Here is a 21,360-nt window from a genome sequence, read left to right as displayed (position 1 = left end):
ATTAGGAAAGATATGATATATTATTTGATTACAAGATATATTTTCTTATAGTTTATCTTAGGAAAAGATAATTAGTTTCCTAAGTTAGATAAGTTTTGGTTTCCTTGTTGCTCAAGGAGAGATCTTGTATAAATATGGATGTTGGGTGGAATATTATGATCAAGAAATACAATTCTAATTCTTCTATATTTTCTAAACATTATCATGGTATCGGAGCTAAGGTTGCTTCAATAAACAAATCTTGAATTTTTATTTTTTTTTTTTAATTCACCATGGGTAATTCATCCCCACCAACCAACCGTGTGAATGGAAAGTGGATCGTGGATACCGGTTGCTCCCATCATGTAACCGGCGATCTTTCTTGCTTGGTTGACGTTCATGATGTCCCGTCTTGCAATGTTGGTCTTCCGGATGGCCAAAGTGTTGTGGCCATGAAAGAAGGAGTTGTAAAATTGACGGACAAAATCACTCTTTATAATGTTCTTTTTGTCCCAAAATTAAATTGTAACTTGATTTCGGTTTCACAATTATGCTCTACAAACAATTGTGAAGTCATAACTAACTCTATCACTTGTACTATACAGGATCAACGCACGAGGGAGGTGATTGGCACGGGTGATCTAAGGGATGGACTATACTATTTTCGAGAGGAGGCATCCATAGCGGCCGTTTCTATTGAAGACTCATCCAACTTGAAGCTTTGGCATAAAAGATTGGGGCACCCTTCCGAGAAAGTTGTAAAACTCCTACCTTTTCTCAGTAATTCTAGAGGTCATTTAAATAAAGATTGTGAAGTGTGTCATCGTTCTAAACACACTAGAGACAAATTTCCTTTAAGTGATAATAAAGCTTCTCGTATTTTTGAAATAGTTCATTGTGATTTATGGGGGCCATACGACGAACCCTCTTCTTGTGGTGCTCACTATTTTTTGACTTTGGTGGATGATTATTCTCGTGCCGTTTGGATATATTTATTGATTGATAAAACTGAGGTGTTTAAGATGTTTATGTCTTTTATAGCCATGATTGATAGACAATTTTCTCAGAAAATAAAAATAGTACGAAGTGATAATGGTACCGAATTTTTTTCTTTGAAAAATTATTTTTTGGCTCAAGGCATTATTTTTCAGACCTCTTGTGTGGGTACTCCTCAACAAAACGGGAGGGTTGAGAGAAAACATCAACATATCCTTAATGTTGCTCGTGCCCTTCGATTTCAGGGGGGGTTACCAATTTATTTTTGGGGAGAGTGTGCTCTTGCTGCGGCTCATCTGATAAATAGGACACCTTCAATACTTCTTAATAATAAAACCCCTTATGAGTTGTTATTTGGCACCCCACCTTCGTTTAGTGAGTTACGTGTGTTTGGGTCCTTGTGTTTTGCTCATAATCAAAAGGCAAAAGGTGATAAATTTGCAAGTCGTAGTCGTAAATGTGTCTTTGTTGGTTATCCTTTTGGGAAGAAAGGATGGTATTTATATGACTTAGATAAAAAGGTTTTTTTTACCTCACGGGATGTTCGATTTTTTGAGGATGTGTATCCCTACTTGGATGTTGAGAGTACGAACATTGATATTTCGACACCAAATTTGAGTCAAGTATTGATATGGGAGGTGACTTGGTTTTCCCATATAACCCCGAGGAGAGTTGCACCACTCTCGAGGCTCCCACTCAGCAGCAGCCGGCTGTGGTCAGTGCGCCATCACCACAGTCGGCCGAGGCTCTTGCACAAGAGCAGCCGCATATGGCAGCCACGGACCCCGATGCTATGGGTCGTGGGCATCGTCAGAAATTTGCAAATAGCAAATACAAGGATTTTGTCACTCATACTCGGATTTCTCAAAATAGTCCATCTTCTTCACCTACTCCAAGCATCCCACCTCCCTCAGGTATGCCGTATCCTATAGCACATTATGTTAGTTGTGATAAGTTTTCTGCAAAACATCGAAATTTTGTTGCAGCAATAACAGCAGGTAGAGAGCCTCGTTCCTTCAAAGAGGCAATGCAGGATGAAGATTGGAAATTAGCAATGAGTGAAGAAATGCGTGCTCTTGAAAATAATGGTACTTGGACCTTGGAGAAATTGCCCCCCGGGAAGAAAGCCCTTGGTAGCCAATGGTTGTACAAAATTAAGTACAAATCTGATGGAAGCATTGAGCGACTCAAAGCTCGCTTGGTTGTGTATGGTAATCATCAAACCGAAGGCATTGATTATGATGAAACTTTTGCCCCGGTAGTCAAGATGACAACTGTTCGTGCTTTTCTTGCTATAGCCGCCTCGAAGAATTGGGAACTACATCAAATGGATGTTCACAATGCGTTCCTTCATGGTGATTTACACGAGGAAGTTTATATGAAACTCCCTCCGGGTTTTACTGCGGATGACCCTGATCTTGTTTGTCGTCTTCGAAAATCCTTATATGGTCTTAAACAGGCGCCTAGGTGTTGGTTTGCCAAGCTCACAACTGCTTTGAAGAATTATGGTTTTGTACAATCATACCCGGACTACTCTCTTTTTACTTACACTAATGGGTCCATTCAACTAAACGTACTTGTTTATGTTGATGATTTAATTGTGGCCGGAAATAATTCGAATGCTATACAATTATTCAAAAATTATTTGAGCTCTTGTTTTCACATGAAAGACTTGGGTGTGCTCAAGTATTTTCTTGGCATTGAAGTGGCTAGGAGTTCTAAGGGGCTATTTTTGTGTCAACGTAAGTACGCTCTTGACATTATTTCGGAGACGGGACTCTTGGGGTCGAAGCCTGCTAACACCCCAATGGAACAAAACCGTCGTTTGGCACGTGCCACCGGGCCACTGCTCACGGACCCAGCAGCATATAGGAGGCTAGTTGGACGCTTGGTTTATTTGGGTGTTACACGCCCAGACCTCACATACTCGGTGCACGTTTTGTCACAATTTATGAAAGCACCGAAGCAAGAACACTGGGAGGCTGCCCTTAGAGTTGTTCGTTACCTCAAATGTACCCCGAATCAAGGCATTTTACTAAGGTCGGATAGTGAACTTGCTTTGCAAGGGTGGTGTGACTCCGATTGGGCAGCATGCCCTCTCACTCGGAGGTCCCTGTCGGGGTGGCTTGTCTTCTTAGGCCACTCTCCAATTGCTTGGAAAACAAAGAAGCAAGACACGGTTGCAACGTCCTCCGTCGAGGCTGAATATTGGTCTATGTATGCTATTACGTGTGAAATGAAGTGGTTGAAGGGCTTACTTCTTAGCTTGGGCATTCAACATCCCCGTGCTATACCAATTTATTGTGATAGTCAAGCGGCTATTCATATTGCTCAAAATCCCGTGTTTCACGAACGCACAAAACATATTGAAGTGGATTGCCACTTTGTTAGAGATGCTATTCAGGAGGGCCTCATTACTACTACTCATGTGCGTACAAATGAGCAATTGGCCGACATATTTACTAAGGCCTTGGGTAGATCACAATTTGAGTATCTCTTAAGCAAGTTGGGCATCTTTGATTCAAGTGCTCCAACTTGAGGGGGGGTATTAGGAAAGATATGATATATTATTTGATTACAAGATATATTTTCTTATAGTTTATCTTAGGAAAAGATAATTAGTTTCCTAAGTTAGATAAGTTTTGGTTTCCTTGTTGCTCAAGGAGAGATCTTGTATAAATATGGATGTTGGGTGGAATATTATGATCAAGAAATACAATTCTAATTCTTCTATATTTTCTAAACATTATTTTTTTAGTTTTTTTTTTTTAGTTAAAGTACATTGAAAAAGTAAATTGACATTGGATGTGCAAAAAAGTAGAAAGAGAAAGTAATAAAAGTACATAAAAAACAAAATTTATGAGAAATATAAATTTGCACAAGTATTAAATTGGAGGGAAGTTTGGTAAAAAACTAATATTTATTGTTGTTGGAAAAAGCAAATGGGGTGAACATTTTGGGACTAAAATTAGTCCATAAGGGACTATCAAAAGGGAACGGAGGGAGTATTATTTAATCATCAAATGAAGAGTAAAAGCTAACCTTGGGTCAGTTGGGTGTACTGTACACTCGGGTGTATATAACAAATTCTAGGTAAGGACGAGGGGTGAGCAAAATTTAATTGAAAATAAGGGGGTTGGCAACTTGGCACTCTTGGCAATTGTCGAGTCAAATGGTAGATCTATTTGGCTGTTTTACGGGGCGGGGTGGGATGAAGGGAGGTTTGGGGGGTGATGGGGCAGGGACTGACATAAAAAGTGTACTCTTCACAAATGAATATGGAGCATGTGTAGAGTTTAGAGAAAACCTACCCCATCCCCTCTCCACTTCAAATACGGAGAGAATATATAAAATTAAAATAAATAAATAAATTATTGACATTATTCTCATTAAATACTTATTGTTTATGGAAAATTGTTGTTGTACATTATACTTTGTACTATTTGATTGAGCTAATTTTGAAAAAAAGTTATGAGTTCAAGCTTATGTTGAGCTCAACCGAGCATACTATGAATAACAATAATTTGATCATTTATGAATACCTATGATTAGGGGTGACCATAATTCGGATAAAAACCGAAATCCAATCCAATCCAATCCGTTTTAAGTTGATGCCTCATGTTGCCTTGTGTTGGAATTAGTTGCTGAATTCTTGACAAAAAGTCGTTGCTTCTTACTTTGAGCAAAAAAAGTTGCTATTTAATTGTTGTAATGAACTCTTAGTGTTGCATCTTAGACTAACTACTTTATTTGAACAATTTAATTTGACTTGATGTTAAACAAATTATGTTAATTATGACTACAATTTTATATTATCGTACTAGATTATTAGACATTATTAATCTACTTATTTTTATTCGGATTTTCGGATCGGATCTAAAATAATCGAATTTTAATTCGGATCGGATTGGAAGAGTAATTCGGATTGGATAGGATTTGAAAAATTGAAAACCGAATTATAATTCGGATTGGATTTGGCCAAAATCCAAACCGAAAACCGAATAAACACCCCTACCTTTGATTTGCTCATTTATGAGGTACGATCTCTCTCACTTATATCTAATCTTTCTCTATCTTTTTCTTTTAAAAAATCTCTTATCTCCTTTCTTATTCACATAAATTCAAATTGGCCTTATCATCGAAGTGGTTATCCTTGAACAAACGTTGAAATTAGCTGATCCATATTGACTGTGTAGGTGCTTAGCTGGACGATAGGCTTTTACTAAGCCTGGATACAAGTTATTAGAGCTCATCGATCATATGTTCATGAAATCATGAGTGTATTAACTAAGGTTTTGTTTGGTTAGAAGATAATTTCCTTGGAAACAGTGGTGGAGCCATAGGGGTACAAAAGGGGACAGCTCCCCCCCCCCCCCCCCCCCCCACTTCCGCAAAAAAGTCAGTTAAATAAGTTATTGTGTGGGATATTGTACTAGACAAATGGGATGGTGTGGTGGTGAGTGGAGTGCAATTGTTAACAAGTAACATGAGTTCAAACCTTGTTAGCTGCAAATGTTGGAATATTTCAAAATTCCGAACTCATAAACAATTATTTTGGAGGAAAAATTGGTATATGATGTTGCTTTTTTATTAAGTACTCCGTATATTGGATTTTTTGAGCTATAGATGTTAACCATTGAACTTTCTGTGTGTTTAAGTATTGAAGTTTTTTTTCTCCAACATTTTTGTCAAAATATGTAATGTTCATCTATCCTCCCGATTTAAAATTTCTGGCTCCGCCACTGCTTGAAAATAGAATTTCCTAAATAATATTAAAATGAATGTGTGTTTAAGTGGAGGGAAATAAGGTAAACATACGGGGTAGGAAATATCAATTCTAAGGTCCTTACTCCTTAGTGTGTATTAGGGGTGAGCAAACCGGGTACCCGGTCAAAATTTTAGGACCCGGACTTGGAATTGGTTGGAACCGGGTCCTAAAATTCGGAATTGGAATTGGAATTGGTTTAACCAAGTCCTAAAATTTAGGAATTGGAATTGGAACCACCGGGTACCGGTTCCGGTTCCGGGTACCCACTTATGTATGTAATTGTTAAAATATAATACAAATTATAATTCTTATTTTAGTTAGTATCATTATTAGTGTTTAATACTTATATTTATATATGCATTAAGCTATTTGTATTCATGTTAGGTATTAATAATACTTTTTTATTGTACAAATAAGATACATTTAACATATTTTTATTATTTAAAATTTATTTAGTTTAGGATATATTTGGTAACCGGGTACCCAACCGGTTCCGGGTCCAAAATGTTGAGAATTGGAATTGGATATAACCGGGTCCTTAATTTATTACCCGGAATTGGAACCACCGGGTCCAATCTCGGTTCCGGACCCACCGGTTCCTAACCGGTTCCGGTTCCAATTCCGGGTACCCAGAATTTTTGTTCACCCCTAGTGTGTATCAAATATTACTACATCAAGTTATTGATAAAATATACTCTTATCAACGAAAATTTTATTAAAATTTTTTACTCCGTACTAATTTAAATGGATTCTTACAAAAATTATCATAAATGACATACATTGCCAAGTATTTCAAAAAAGATAACCAAGTTTTTCAAAAATAGATATACGTAGGATTTGTACGTAGATAATAACATTTGGTTGGGGAAATCAATTATTATTAACCTATACTAAAAGCAAATCTAAAGTGACACTTGTCACGATATCATTACAAAATTTCCCGCCTTTTTTACTTTCCTTTTTTTTTTTTTTTTTTTTGTGTGTGTTTGTTGTTGAAATTTAATGACTTCCATTTTATAACATACAAATAATTCTTATTTCCATTTTGATAGCACATTTAATCCAATCATACTCAATTAATTTTTTTAACATATATTCTTTCTATATACGAGATATCTATTAATTACAAATATTGAAATATACTATAGATTAAAAATAAGGTATTGAAATACATCATTATCTAAGATTATTATAATATTATCAATTTTTTTCCTATTTGACAGTCTAATTTATTTAAATTAAAAATAGAAAAATAATTTTGGTAGCATACTTTGAATAAATCTTAAAATTATATCTAATGTTTACAAGAACAACTAAACAAAATCATAAAATCATTCTATTATATTATACTCCCTCCATTTTTTATAAGCTAGAATTATCGAGACACAACTTTGACCATCTATATTTTTAATTAAATATTATTAAAATTATGGAAATAAAAAATTATAAAAGCAAATATTATGACAATAATCCAACAACATAGGATGTGTTTGGTAACTAGCTTATCTGACCTACATTAGCTTATTGACTATTAAATAGGTCAATTCAAGGTGTTTGGTAAGTAGCTTGTTTAAAGAGCTTATTCCACTAAATAAGCTCTTTTTCAAAAAGCTCCTTTTGGGAGCTTTTTCAATTAGCCTATTCAATTCTTATATTGAAATGACACTTATATCCCCATTTAATTAAAATTTCTAATATGAACTACCTACCCTATAATTGGTTTATTGGTCATTTCACATAATCAATTAGCTTTAAACAATCAGCTATTTACCAAACACTTTTCTACAATCTAATTACTTTGATCTATGCATTTATGCAATGTAAAACCCCTACTCTCACTAAAAATATATATTTTAAAAAAGTTAATTACATAATACTAATTATCATAAAGTAATATAAAATCAACTAAATTTTTATATTATGCCGGTCAAAGTGTGTCAACAAATTATAAGGACAAATGTACATGAGTTCATATATGGGTCAAAGTGCGTGAACAAATATAAGCTAATATTTTCATTTTCTTATGTAAAACCTTATAGCTTCTAAATTTCTATTACTATATTATTTATTTTTTTTAATAAAATTCAATTCAATAACCTTTATGAATTTGGTATTAATTGGTATAAATTAAAATTCAAGTTATTTTGTTACAATTTTTTTTTGGATAAATTATTGTTGAATAATTAACACCATCATTTATAATTTTTGTTGTAAAGTTTAATTATGACCGTGCATGGCACGGGAGTTAACCTAGTTGTTAATGACAAATGAATGAAAAACCACAAAAACGTTTGGTTTCCCATTCTTTTCGTTACCCTCAATCTTTCATGTAAACCTTCACGAAAAAACCGGGAACATTCCAGACCCAACTAGCTGGCTCGAACCTTCTCGAATCCCCCCTCTTAAAAAAACACGACTTCATCAAAATAGTAAACGCTCAAAACGCTGTCGTTTCACTCCAAAAAATTTCAAAAAAACCCACCAAAAAAAACACACACACTCTTCAAACTCTAGAGAAGGGTAGAACACTCCAGAACCTTAAACACATTCCACTCTCCTATATAAACCTCCCTTCCTCTTTCTCTCTCCTCCATCACAAAATCTTCCATTGTTAATCGCAAGCAAATCTCAAAGCATTTCTCTAATTCACAATCAATTTTTTCTCTCCTTTAAAAAGCGAAATTTCTAGGGTTTTTGTTGTTCTCTTGAAGGTTCATCAATGGCGGACGTAGCAATGGGTGAAGCAGAGACATTTGCATTCCAGGCTGAGATCAACCAGCTTCTTAGTCTAATTATCAATACTTTTTACTCTAACAAGGAGATCTTCCTTCGTGAACTCATCTCCAATTCTTCCGATGTATGTTATTTCATTTCCTCTGATTTTTTAATTTTTTTTTTTTGATGATTTTGATTTTTGTGCATTTGATTGATGTTGATTTTTGTGGTTTTGATTTTGTAGGCATTGGATAAGATTAGATTTGAGAGTTTGACTGATAAGAGTAAGCTTGATGCTCAACCAGAGTTGTTCATCAGGCTTGTTCCTGACAAGGCTAACAAGACCCTGTCGATTATTGACAGTGGTATCGGTATGACTAAAGCAGGTAATGTATCTAATTAACCTGAATTTGAATCACATTATACTCGTATCAAATTATCTTCTGATTTTTTTTGTGTTTTTAATCCATGAATTTTATTCTTCTGGAATTTAGCTTAGAAATTTCGGATTATGTGATGCTTAATTTATTTGCAATGGCCATGATTTAGATCAATTATGTGTGCTGTTTGCATTGTTGTTAATTCTATCTGATTATTATTGTTCATATTTACCTGAGGTTGAGTATGTAAATCATAATGTAGATGAAAATACATGATTATTAATATGTATTTTGAAGGACATATTTTGAAGTTTTACCTAGATTTATAAGAAATTTCTCAGTTCTGTTCTTCAGTAATCAATTTAGATATGTATATTGTAGCACAGTTGTTTATGTGATGTTAGTAGAAACAGAATTACAGAAAGTCTATACATTACATTATGTACAATGAAAAGTTTGTGTATTATTGTTGATTAATTCTTATGTTTATCAATCTTATGAAATTTCTTGTGCACTATAATAAGATAAATGTTTGGTGTATACCAAAGATCTGTTAGAAATATACTCATCATGATTGAATTACTGCAGACTTGGTGAACAACTTGGGTACCATTGCCCGATCCGGCACCAAGGAGTTCATGGAGGCATTGCAGGCTGGTGCAGATGTAAGCATGATTGGGCAATTTGGTGTTGGTTTCTACTCAGCTTACTTGGTTGCTGAAAAGGTCATTGTGACCACCAAGCACAACGATGATGAGCAGTACGTGTGGGAGTCTCAGGCCGGCGGTTCCTTCACCGTCACAAGGGATACAACTGGTGAACAACTTGGAAGGGGTACTAAGATCACTCTCTTCCTCAAGGAAGATCAGGTACATTTTAATTGACCACATTGTATTCTGTTCATTGTTTCACATAATCTTTCTGTTTTGTTGATTACCTGTGAGTGTTGGTTGTGTTATGATCAATTAAAATGGTAATTGCAAGCTAAAATGAGACTGCCACTTGACTTCTTGAGAGTTAATTTTGATATCTAATTTGTAGTAAGAAAATGATTATATTATCTGTTTATTTGAAGATTATGGAAATGAAATTTGAAATCAGGGGTGAGAATAATTAATTTGTAGTAAGAATATGATTATATGAAGTTCTTTGAGTACTAATGAGTCTGATATGTTTATGTGCAGTTGGAATACTTGGAAGAGAGAAGGATCAAGGATCTTGTGAAGAAGCACTCTGAGTTCATCAGCTACCCAATTTACCTATGGACTGAGAAGACTACAGAGAAGGAGATTAGTGATGACGAGGATGAAGATGAGCCCAAGAAGGAAGAAGAGGGTGAGGTCGAAGATGTCGATGAGGAGAAGGAGAAGGACAAGAAAAAGAAGAAGAAGATCAAGGAGGTCTCGCATGAATGGCAGCTAATCAACAAGCAGAAGCCAATTTGGCTCCGAAAACCTGAGGAGATTACCAAGGAAGAATATGCTTCCTTCTACAAGAGCTTGACTAATGACTGGGAAGATCACCTTGCTGTCAAGCATTTCTCTGTTGAGGGGCAGCTTGAGTTCAAAGCCATCCTCTTTGTTCCTAAGAGGGCTCCTTTCGATCTCTTTGACACCCGAAAGAAGCCTAACAACATTAAGCTGTATGTCAGGAGGGTGTTCATCATGGACAACTGTGAGGAGCTCATCCCAGAGTACCTCAGCTTTGTACCTCAGCTTTGTCAAAGGTGTTGTTGACTCAGATGACCTTCCACTCAACATTTCTCGTGAGATGTTGCAACAGAACAAGATTTTGAAGGTGATTAGGAAGAACCTGGTGAAGAAATGTATTGAAATGTTCAATGAGATCGCTGAGAACAAGGATGATTACAACAAGTTCTATGAGGCCTTTTCGAAGAACATCAAGTTGGGTGTCCATGAGGATAGCCAAAACAGGTCTAAGTTGGCTGATCTTCTTCGATACCACTCAACTAAGAGTGGTGAGGAGATGACTAGCCTCAAGGACTATGTCACAAGAATGAAGGAAGGGCAGAAGGACATCTACTACATCACTGGTGAAAGCAAAAAGGCCGTTGAAAACTCTCCGTTTTTGGAGAAGCTCAAGAAGAGGGGCTATGAAGTTCTGTACATGGTTGATGCCATTGATGAGTATGCAGTTGGGCAGTTGAAGGAGTATGAAGGCAAGAAACTTGTTTGTGCTACCAAGGAAGGGTTGAAACTTGACGATGAAACTGAGGAAGAAAAGAAGAAACGAGAAGAAAAGAAGCAGTCATTTGAGAACTTGTGCAAGGTGATCAAGGACATTTTGGGTGATAAGGTTGAGAAGGTTGTGGTATCTGACAGAATTGTTGATTCTCCTTGCTGCTTGGTGACTGGCGAATATGGTTGGAGTGCAAACATGGAAAGAATCATGAAGGCGCAGGCTTTGAGGGACAGCAGCATGGGTGCATACATGTCTAGCAAGAAAACTATGGAAATCAACCCTGACAATGGTATTATGGAGGAGCTCAGGAAGAGAGCCGAGGCTGATAAGAACGACAAGTCAGTCAAGGACCTTGTCATGCTGCTATTTGAAACTGCTCTGCTGACCTCTGGCTTCAGTCTTGAGGATCCAAACACCTTCGCTGCTAGGATCCACAGGATGTTGAAACTCGGGTTGAGCATTGATGAGGAAGAGACTGAGGATGCTGACATGCCTGCACTGGAGGAAGATGCTGCTGAGGAGAGCAAGATGGAGGAAGTTGATTAAGCTGGTGATTATCTTACATAAATTTTTTCTACCATTGTTGATAAAGTGGATATATTCTAGTCTGACAAAGAAAGTTATGTTTTTATTATTAGTTAAGTAGTTATTTCCTAAGGCGAGTTTTTGGTCTGGTTGCTTTAAGTGTCTTCTAGTATTGAGTCTGTTCTGTTTTCTATGTCGAACTTGATTGTATTGCTCTATGTGTAACTTGGTCAAGTTCAATAATCAATAGAAAAATCTTTTGGTTATTAATTCTTTTGATTTGCCTCTTTGCCCCTCATTTTGACAAATCTTAACGGTTTCTGTAATCTGAAACTTGTTGGTCTTTTGAAGGCTGTGACTTACACAACTCGTTTATCTCCTTGCATTTAGTTTAAAGCCATTCCAAACCCTACTGCTGCACATTGAATCAGACTCTAATTGTCTGAATGACCTAGAATCGGGGGATTGTGCGCTTTGTTTGAAAACTTTGGTTAGTGCAAACACTGAACTGTAGAAGTTTCAGATGGAAATCTACTATACTATAACTGTGCAAATCACCATCTACTTCTTTTTGGCAAACTTACAGATTGTTTGTCTGTCAACTGAAATGGATATCTGTGCAAATCACCATCTACTTCTTTTTGGTGAACATACAGATAGTTTTTCAAATGATTTTGTTCCTAATATGTTCACCCAAAAAAAATTTCACGGCTTCTTCGTTAACATTGAGCATTAGGAACAGAATAAGGATACTAACAAAGCATCAGTCATACTGTGATTATCATTACTTGAGCATTTTTCTTTTGACTCCAAGTGGACAAAAGTTTAAAGCCACGCCTACTCAGCTCATTGTGCACCCGTATTTGCATATAATCCAGTTTAATGGTTCGATCACGTCAGGTCTCATGGTCTGTCTAGTTGGTTCATTGTATAGCATACTTTCTCTTGGTCCAATTTGAGTATTCAATAGTGTCACTAATTTTTTAGTCATTTAGATGTTGATGAGAGGGTTCTGGTAAAAAAAAAACAGGTAACAAAAGAGGACAATGCATCAGAATAAGTTTAAAAGTGTGACCTGATCCAAGAACAATGGAGTCTCTTTTCGACTTCATAGTGGGGAGGGTTTGGGTATGTCAAAATAAAAATGCCTATAGTCAAAATTCCTACTAGTTCTTGTTATAGTTACACTGAAAATAAAGACAAGATACAAAATAAAGGGTCAAGCCTTTTAAAAATGCTTGAAATTATACTCTTATACTCTAAAAATCTTAGTACAGAGTATTTTGTTCTAATATATGTGTTCAAACCTAAGAGGACAATAATTTGAAGACGGAGGGTAGTATATCTTTATGTGTTGTTGGCCTTGAGTTCATGAAAGAGTACCACCACATTGAACAGCAATGTAAAAGGATCTCCCTCAAGAGTCAAGACCCTAACTAACGTGGTTGGCATTTTAATACGTGAATATTAAGTTTAAATCAGACACTAAGCATATACATAAACCCCAACAAGTTATGTAAAGCAAAATAAGAAGGAAAAAAAAAAGGAAGCAGAATTAAGTAATTCATAAAAAAAAATAAAAAATTGGAGTGTATAACCTTACGTTGATAAATTTTAAACAAGATAAGGTTATAATTACAATTATAACTTTATCTAAAGATAATACAAGTCCATAGAGTTAAATAGCTAGGTTTAATTCAAAAAGAATAGGTTTTTTTTTTTTTTTTTTTTTGACAAAGATCAACTCATTATATAAATAAAAACATGATTACAACCTAAATAGACTAATACATGAACATAAAAAACCTACACACACTAAGAACTAGTACAGGAAGATCGAAGAGAACAAAATTCTGAAACGATTGTGTAGCAAACCATGAGCTGCGGAGTCCGCACAACCCAGAAGACCAAACCGCATCCAAACTGTGGACCAAGAGAAGCCGAATGAACTGAGACAGTCGAGATGGACCAAGAGCGCAGAGCACGAACCTTGAAGAGAACCCGAACTGGCATTGAAAGCGATGGGAACTCGTAATAAAAATTGTAGGGAGACGAAAGGACCCGAAACATGCACCTTGTTGCTGAAGAACTAACCTATGACACCATTCCACTCCTAGGGACCGAAAAACATAACTGCATCCTAGGAGTCTCGGAACAAAACCTATAGAGTCATATACTCTAATGACTCTCTGAGAAACCGTGCATCCAATTGCAGGTTCTCCTCTTGCAACTCTACTGACAGAGAATACAAGAAAATGGAGGATTTTGCTCAACCCAAACATCAAAGATGGGTAGCCTCCGTCAAGATCTTGATTAACAGCGATGACAGACCTTGTCATCACCCAAACTAACAAAGGGATGATAGCAATTGATTGAATGCCTATATCATCCCACAACCTAGCAACAAGACCTACAAACCAAACTCTTCCCTTATAACCACACTCCTCCTGCAAACTCCATATGCAGGGAAAACCATCCACCACCTGCGCAAATAACTTCTCCCCTAGTAAAACTGTTTTAACTACCAGAGGAACACATTCACATCCCAACAAGGCTACTACTCGGACCACCAACCCAACTAAAAAGGGATAGTTAAATCTTACAACCCTCAAAACCCACCAACTAGGCTCCAAAGACCATGAAAACACTTCGATAACTTCCATAACTAGAATTACTCTATGGAACTCTAACTCAAAACCAAGAAGAGAAAGAGAATTAATGAAAAATAAAAACCAAATCAACAAAACATGCAACTTCTTAAACAAAAACAACATAAAACGGCTAAAGCAAAAAAAATAACAACCCACTAAAAGAAACATACAAACAAACTTGCAAGAGAACAGAGGAAAAGACAACGAAGTTTGATCAAACCTCACCGGCCCAACCGCACAAACCCAACCCACACTGAGAACAACCGTCAACGACATCGCAAAGAACCCCTCGTTGAACTTAACCTTGGGTACACGAGGAAACCCTAACCCTAACTTTACCTTTACCATCGGGAATTAATTAACAAAATTCCTTTCGACGGCGGTGTTAAGACTAGCCTTTGGTTCTTGATTTGTTGAAGCAAGCCGCCAAGAACTGACAATGAACCCAAATAACGGACGACCGAAGAGGAACCCCTGTTCTTCACTAACTGACCAAAAAAAAACGAAAATTAAATAGCAAAAAAGAAAACTACGGAAGAGTTGGGCTCGCCGGCGACGGCTAGGCAAAACCCGCCAGTCGCCGGCGAGCAGAAGCTGCGAAAAGGGGAAACGGTGGAGGTGGTGGAGGATAGAGATGAGGGTTAGAGAGAGAGAAAAGAATAGGTTTGGATAAGTTAATACATTGAATATGAGTTTATGACTGTAGTTTGTAAGGTATCAATAATACTTGGAACAACCCCTTGATAAACAAAAAAAAGTCATTATCACTTTGTAATTTCTATTATTATTTCTCATTCTTCTACTATCCAGCTTAATGTGGTTAATAAATAAAATACAAAGAGAGTACTAATTAAGTATCAGTGGAGTTATTAAAAGCTACCAAAAATTTAGTATCAAGTTAAAGTTGAAAATAACATACTCCGTAACTCTAGTTTGTTTAAAACTCAAATTGAAAAATTACCCGGTAAAATATATGTTCCGTACATGAGTTAATAACTACAAAATTCGGAGTACTAATTTACTAAATATCGACCATCTAATAAGCTAATTAACATTTACAAAACAAGACGGGATTATAATAAATCAAACTCTTTCATACACACGTCCGTTCGTTACGAATAAATATTCCGCGCATATCTTACTCATTTTCCCATCAAGTCGATATACTGATTTACACACTCCTCCCCTTCCTCTCTCTTTCCACTCTCCCTGTTTCATTACCAATTTTAGCAATCTCTTCAAAAGCACAATTTTACTACACAATCAAAAACCCTATAAATCTCCCAACACTCTTCTTCCTTCATTTCTCACCCTAAATTTCAATTTCATCTCTCTTTCTCTGCATTTTCCTCTCAAATTAACTTTTTCTCCTCCATTTTTCTGCAGAATTCTGTAAATTTTCTCTACTTTAAGTTCGATCATCTTCTTCCTTCACTATTTTTCCTGCAATTCTTCAGTATTTCATCATTATTTTTTCAGTTTTTCGATTATCTTAGCATCTGTAACGTCAAGGTTTTGCGTTTTTGGAGGAGAGAGAATTTCGAAGAATGAGCTGCGAAGGCGAATGTCGAAGCAGTGAAGTAGCTTTGAAATCGAACGAAGATTCTGGAGGAATCCGGAAGTAAGATTTCTGTAATTTTTTGTGCTTTTGAAATTCGCTGTACTGTAATTTGTACTGAAATTCATAATGTGTGCAATTTTTTGAAGATTCAGAAATTCGAGGATTTCGTATTCAAGAGATTGCTTGTTGTCTTTCGCTGAAGTGAATTATACGAAAGCGTTACCTGCTGGATTTGATCGGTCTATTCTCAGGTGAAATTCGCATTTTTTTCATACTATATTTCGAATAATTTTTGAGCGCCTTTTTGTTGTTATTATGCTGTGACGATTAATCAATGTAATAATGCTGCAATATTATCAATTATCACTCCAAAAACTTTGAAATTTGATGCAATGTGGCTTGTTGTTTACGCAATCGTTTCGCGCGCTAGTGTTCTGATCATATAGATTTATCTGTTGCATGTAACAGTTCAATTGTTGTAGTTATTTTTAGCATCTGTGCAACTTTTATGTTTGCTTTTAGATTATTTGTAGTTTTATGAAGATTGATGTTAAGAAAGTTTTTGTTTGAATCAAGGTTTACAAGATTACTGTACCTGTCAGTGTTTTTAGTCTTCTTGGAGGTTTTAGCTCTTATATAAGAAATATTTGATGTGTACTACTCCATAATGGCATGATGTGTATGTATTCTATATGTATGTATAGAAATTGTATATACTCAATTTATTTGCAACATTCTGGTTAATTTTCGATTGAAAATTTGTTGATTTCGTATTCTATGCGTCATAAAACTCATAACCGTGGCTGAAAGCCATTATAGACTACGGAGTAGCTAATTTGCAACGTTCTAGTTATTTTACAGCATGTTAACTGGACTCCATTATGTGTAGTGTCCTACACAAAGCATAGATAGATCCAAGTGTAGACATGACCTTTTTTTTTTATTAAATATTGAATGATTTAAGTCCGAATTGAAGTATCTAAGTATCATATCCAGACTAAGTATCCAAGATGGATCTGGAAGCAAAATGAAGTCAAAAGTAACACAATATTTACCGATTAATCACTTGTTGATTTCTTATTCTATACGTACCATATATAGAGCTTTTATGTACCTGCTCATTTGCAACATCTGAGTCAAGTTTTCCCATGCATGAATTGTTAATATCTTGTTTTTCATGTTATGGATGTGGCCTAAATCTTTAAACAGCTTGCTGGTTTTTTTTTTTTTAATATTGATCTAGTGCTATCCTAGGAGTCTAATTAGATACCTTATCAGGTTGCCTGTTTTTTTTATGTATGATTATTTTTTTTTTCCATAGCCTCAACTCGTTTCGCACAAGTTTGAGGGCATAGATCTTTCACATATTATTCCTTATTAAATCTGCTTTTGAACAGTGAGCTGGATGATGCTTGCAAGAGTGCACCTGAGAACCAGAAACTACCGGGTCTTGAATCAGTTTATACTGGCAGGACATGGGGTGATTCAAGTCGAGATTCATCAGAAAAGTGGGGCAATTATAATTTGAGCTCAAAGGACTGCAAGTTCACAGGTATTAACGCTATTACCTCCTTTCTGCGATGTATGTATATGTATTATGTATACACATTTCTTTTGGCTTAATAATAATAGTCTCATTTATGTTGGCCCAAATTGTAAGAAATTGGGAACAAAAGAAAGCATGAGAAACTATATAAAAATAAAACATTTTTCTATGGGAAGGTCAGCCATTTATGTGTTAATGAACTTTTTTATTGAGCAACTGACAACTGGCATCTAGTCTGGGATATCGTTGAGCTCTACAATCTTGATCGATTTTATTCTTTGATTTGGATGAATTCTCATCTTTCTTATGGTTAATATTGAAGTAGCTAACTAGCCATCTTAGCACCTCACTTGTAGCTACGCGTTTCTCTTCCATCTTAATAGGATGCAAAGTCAACTGATTTCTTTGCAAGAGTGCACCTGGACACTAGAAACTACCAGGTCATGACTCAATATTCACTGGCAATCTATGCGGTGATTTTAGTTGAGATTCATCTCTAAAAATGGGAAGTTTTAAGTTGAGCTCAAAAGATAGCAAGTCCTTATGTCTTATTGCTGTTACCTCCTCTCTGCCACACACAAACACACACAGTGTATCTTTCTACTTAGTAATAATAGTCTCTCTTATCGCGGACCCAAATTTTCTTAAAGCAGGAACAAAAGCTACTAGCTAGCATGAGAAAACATAAGAATTTAATACACCTTTCTATTGGAGATTCAGCCATATCGATTAATCCTACAATTTTGATGCTCTTAATATTGAGGCAGCTAACTAGCCTTCAAAGTGCCTCTCTTGCAGCTACATTTTTCTCTTAAAGGAAGCAAAATCAACAGGCTTCTATTGTGCTCTTAATTTGATTGCATTTGATTGATTTTAACTGAATATTGCACTTTTATGTGATTACTTCTAAAAAAAGTCGCTGAAGCATTTGATATACCACAGATCATGGCACATTTCATAGCAATCAATCTCATCATTCCTGGCAAAAACCTGGAAGTACTGCTATTATGACATCAATTCGAAATCCTGAACATAATAGCATTCTAGGAAGCTGGTCTACTTCAAAGTTACCATCAGCTGGATCAGAAGGGTCAGTTAAAAAACTTCCAGGGACTGATAGCGGCCTGCTGAGCAGGTGCAACGAACCATATCGTCCTCCATTTTATAAGGTCTGTTTGTCTTTGTGCTTCTCTTTATGTGCGGAGAGGGGTAATAGGGATGAGGGGAAGCAGTTATTCTTTATTGTAATTTAGTTGCAGATTTGATTGTGGTTTAAAATGTTGATTTAGAGATTTTTAAAAACCCTTTGTGCTTTGTTCAGGCAATGAATCATTCAGGTAAACTAAAATATGGCACCTCTAGCAATGGAATATCTGAATGTGCTGAATGGTCGAACAAGGCAAGGTCAATGGAGGGAAATTGGAGGAAAGGTGATTTTTGTGTACCCTATGCTATGGATAGTGTCTTCTGTATTTATATAGGCTTTCAGGTTAGATATATTCATGATTTTATCTAAAGTGGTACCTAAATTGCTGGTTTACTCCTAAGCTTTCTTAACTTTTTTCTTATTCACAACATAGAAGGAGTAATGAGCAATTGTGGGCAATTCATTATAAGTTTGACTTGATTTTGCCTTTCAATTGTGGGCAATTCGGGAAAGGCAAAAACAAGTCAAACTAATAGATTGAAAATTCTGATGCAGATACTTGTCTAGTGCTGGAAGACCATTCAGCTGCGCCAGCAGCTACCAGCAACAAAAGTCCTTCACCCATCTCTCCTTCTATTTCTGGATCTGTTGAAAGCCTCTGTTCTATTGGGGAAGCTTCTGAAAAGTACCATACAGAAGAAAATCCTGACCACCACCCTCCGACACAGGTAAGTATTGTAATATGTATTAAAGGAATGGCTGTTGTAGTATCATACTGAATGACCAAGTTATACGTTAATTTGTTTTATTGGTGCAAATTGTTCACTGATCTGTTTATAGGAGATATATGATGCCGTAAGCTTCTCATACATGTGATTGTGTGAATGTGCAATAGTGAATGATAATTTTTAAAATAAAATGACTAGATTTTACCTCAAAAGTTTTATTGCCATATTATTGTGTCAAAAATGAATTTCCTGTATCAATCTGCTATGGAATGATGTCTAAGCCAACTAGTGCTTCAGTTTCAGTTTACAAACCTACAAGCTATGCAATGACCACACAATTTGCTTAAAATGGCTAAAAGGTGAACTTACTAATCTAGCTATCCAATGGTGCAACAGTTTACTTCTAAAAACCAATTGATTGAAGTGGATTCTGGAGTGGCAATCAGTAAAGAGCAGTTGCAGCCTTTTCAGGGTCAAATTTTGGATGGAGGTCGGTTCTCTGTCCTTATGAATTTAGAAGAAGCAGAGGATATTGATGCTTACTTTCTCGATGAGGTATGCTTGTTCATCACTTCTGGTTGAAGCCGTTGAACTCAAGGTGATTTGTATTAGTAACTTCATATGTTACTTTTGCAATCATTATTCTTGAGAGAGGAATGATAAATGTCCTTACCTTGCCATTGCATCCAAGGCCAATAGCCTATATGAATTCACTACTTCAAAGATAATCTAAATGAGATTTAGTGACCAGTTACTCATTTCTATTCAAAATTATATGCCAGTAAATATTTAGTGCTCCATTATGTGCTTAATTTGTTGATTGCAAACCTGTTTATTCCGTGCTTCTTTCCTTTTTTTTTTTTTTTTTTTTTTTTTTTTGTCGTCTTGCTTAGGACTCGGCAGACTTGAAATGTAGCAATAAGTTTCGAGTCTTTGATCCCCGTTTCACACCTGCTCTCCATTTGGATATAAATGATTTAAAAACCTACATGACATGCATAGTCAATATGTATTTGGATGAGCTGCCATTTATGTAATCCCACTTCAACAATCCAAATCCATCTGTTTCTGTGAATGTATGATTAGATTTTGTCAATCACTAAGGCACCAGGTTAGTTTTAATGATGAAACAAGAGTCTTTCAATGGGTAGCACACTAGCACTACATAATGCTATATTTGATATTCATGTAATCCAGAAAAAGAACTAGCTTTCTTTGCTATCAAATCAGCAACATAATTTCCTTCTCATTTCGTGAAGGTGACCTTTATATGTCTAAAAACACTTATACAGCACCCTGCAATGATTAGCAACATGAAAATAGCAATTATCTGTTATAAAAGGCTGGTGAACTAAAGAGGGAGCCTGTGAGTTGTCCAAGTATTATATAACAATTATGTCAATAAACTAGGCCATTTTTTTAAAGTATGTTGCCTAGATCAACATATTATATACATTGCTATTATGATTGGTTTGTTTAATAGCAAACCATCATTGTAAATTTGTGGTAAAGATCAGACCAGACCTTAAATAATGCCAACAAAATTATATTAAGAAGAGTACTTAATATATTGATTCTTGACCTTTGAATTTTCATCCTTGGCAGAAATATGATGTCATGGCGAATGGAAGAAACAGCTCCAGAACTAAATCAAAATTTATACACTGGTTTCCAGATAATGGTATGTTAATACAACAGTGGTCTCTCTGTCATAGACCCTCCTCCCTTGGCCTCTTGGTTTTAGTCTTTCGTTTCCTACTGTTTGATACCAGTGTTGATAATTCTTTTGCCATTCCTTACCAGATAATTATGATGGTAACATCTCGTCTGAGGCTGAGAGAGATGGGTGGAAAGTTTGGGGAGAACCTACTGGAATGTCAACAAAGGAGAATCCCTTGGGTCAAAAGAAGTCAAAGGAGGCATCAACGAATGGCCAGAAAGCTCCATTCAGGGAGAAATCAAAGACATGCGTTATTGACTGCCTTGACTCTGACAGTGTTGTCCTAAACAGTTGCTCCCCTGATCACAAAAATCTTGATTATCGGATTGTTAAAGAGCCTGAGTTGGAAAAAATAGCTGATGAAGCTGGTTCAAGTTTGGAACTCAATCTGCCAGATGAGGATAGTTTGATTACTGTTGATGGGATCTATATCTTCGAGCAA

General features: G+C 35.9%; 1 pseudogene across 1 annotated transcript; it reads left to right on the top strand.

The window, feature by feature from the left end:
* The first annotated feature begins 8,290 nt into the window (after positions 1 to 8,290).
* Positions 8,291 to 11,789, top strand: LOC145606644 (heat shock protein 90-1-like; annotated as a pseudogene). The gene is made up of 4 exons (XR_014105409.1): positions 8,291 to 8,600; positions 8,703 to 8,844; positions 9,427 to 9,707; positions 10,023 to 11,789. The product of XR_014105409.1 is annotated as a heat shock protein 90-1-like (transcript).
* Positions 11,790 to 21,360: the final 9,571 nt, after the last annotated feature.

This window comes from Chenopodium album, chromosome 23 (assembly GCF_948465745.1).
Source record: "Chenopodium album chromosome 23, dcCheAlbu1.1, whole genome shotgun sequence".
Taxonomy (NCBI): domain Eukaryota; kingdom Viridiplantae; phylum Streptophyta; class Magnoliopsida; order Caryophyllales; family Amaranthaceae; genus Chenopodium; species Chenopodium album.
This window is presented reverse-complemented; position numbering and strand designations above follow the sequence as displayed.